Raw genomic sequence first — 2,208 nt, forward strand, 5'->3', positions numbered from 1 at the left:
TAAGGGTTAAGGAGCTTTCTTCTAGTCTTGTTGAAAGAAAAGTGACTTAAAATCACTTACTGCTGGTTCTGGGCCTGTCATTCTTTCAGAGCGGCAGCAGAAGCCACCTTGCCTTAACCAGAGAGGAATCTGCCTCGCCCCTGGGCCCTTTGAGCCTCAGCTCCTGCAGGGGAGCGCTGGTGTGTGCCCGGCGCTCTGCCGGGCTGGAAATGGGGACGGCGTGTAGCTTTTAGCTTGTCCAAAACCTACAGAAAAGGGATGTCGATCTCTTTCCTAGCTACTTCTGTGCCTTTTGGCTCTTCAAGCGGCTTGAGGGCGGAATGCTCCGAGCCTCCTCCATCCTGTCTCATCAACGGGGAGCTGCTGAGAAGGGAGAGGAGTCGCTGAGCGTGGCAAGGAGCCCTCAGGCGTGCGGCTCCTGCATCTGCTCCAGCAGCTGCCTGGTGCAGGGGAAGGAGCGATTCTCTTCTCAGCAGCTTCACAGTTAATTACTCCGGGCTCTGAGGTGGCTGTAGGAAGATCTGGCTGAGTGACTCCCGCTCTTCCCACTATACCAGCCCAGAGGTCACATCTCTCCCTCCTCACTATATTTTTCACTAATAAGGAAGAATTTTAAGCAATGGATGAGGCAGAGCAAATTAGAGCCAGTGCTAATGAAAGAAGCTCTAGTGGGTTTGCAAATAGGTGTCAGGAGTAAAACATCCACTCGAAGAACAGAGAGGACTTTAAAAAAAATATTGTGCTTGTGTTTTTTGGTTTTTTTTTTTGAGCAAAACACAACTACAGGCTTCACAGTCCCGGCTGTGCTTTTATAGAGATGCTTAAGGGGAGCGGTTTAAGCTTTCTCGGGATAATCGCGTGGCGTCAGACTGCCTGCTTTACTACCAGCTCTGTCTGCAGTGCCCAGAGCTTCACGCTATGCTGAGCAGGTGATAGAGATTTGCAGCTTCTTAGAAGCAAGAACTAAAGACGAATACAGTATTAGGACGGGGGGAGACAGCATTGTAGCGGACTGGCAGAGAATAAAGGAAGCTATTAGCCCAGAGAACGGGAGCTATAGGAGAGCAGAGAGTTAGTTATCCTCGCAGGTGATTTCCCTCGACAGTGGATTTGGGGAAGCTGGTAAACGCAATTCCCTTTCTCCTACGCCTTGTCACGACGGGGTTTGGGCAGCACCGATACGCAAAGAAAAGTCTTGACCTCAGAGCACTCGGGACTTCACTGCATTGACCTAACGCTGGCAGCCCTTTTGACCCTTTCTGAGAACCGCCCCGGCACAAGAGCGTGTGGCAGCAGCACTGACCGCGCAGCCCCGCAGTCCCGGCCTCTGCGTAAATCTAGGCAGCACCCTACGTGCTGCCAGAGCTCGTTACCAAAAGTGCACCTTCTGCAGCACTCGCGAGTGGGGAAGCAGCGCCGGCTGCACCCCGGAAGGGCAGCTTGGACACCACACAACCCACCGCTAACGTACCCAGCACCCGGAGGCGAACCCCAGGCACCTCCGCCTGCTCTGCTTCGTACAGCAGCGCTAGAAAACACCCCAGTGTGGTGGTGGGGAGACAGCACTCGGAGCTGATTAACCAAGCAAAGCCTAATTGTTAACCTGAAAGTTCGTCTCCGTGATGAAGACAGCACTCCAAAAACGTGCTAATGCTCTGCGACAACAGCAACTGGAACAGTTTGATCACCAGCTGCTGGCAGATGCTCCAGGCTCGCCCAGGCACAGCGTAGCAGCCATTGCCATGGCATTCGAGCACCTTACAAACAGGTTACACAGTAAACTCGGTAATTCCTGTGTCTCCCTGCCTCTGTAAGGAAAGGCAGCCCTCAGGAGAAGTCCTTTCAGCCGCGACAAACTGCTGTTTACTATTAGCTCCCAGCCTTCCCAACAGCAAACACGATGATCAGGGCAGTTCTGCTTCACAGAGGGTGACAAGTGGTTATTGAGGAGGCAGCTCCCCAGGGAGACTCCGACCCTGCTGCCTTCAGCTCCCGTTTCCCTACTACTGTCATCTTGCTAAGGACGCCTCCATCCCGATTTTCAAGTATCTTCAGTCTCCGTGGCTGTGGCTAGATCTCATTACACTAAACCGACACAAAGCAGCAAGTGCATTTCACTGCCTGCAGATACAGCACATTAAAAGGCTCGTTGAGGTTGCTCCAAGTTAAAAATCAATACGATTCGCAAGAGCCTAAAACACCAACTAA

This window comes from Chroicocephalus ridibundus, chromosome 13 (assembly GCF_963924245.1).
Source record: "Chroicocephalus ridibundus chromosome 13, bChrRid1.1, whole genome shotgun sequence".
NCBI classification, from domain to species: Eukaryota; Metazoa; Chordata; class Aves; order Charadriiformes; family Laridae; genus Chroicocephalus; species Chroicocephalus ridibundus.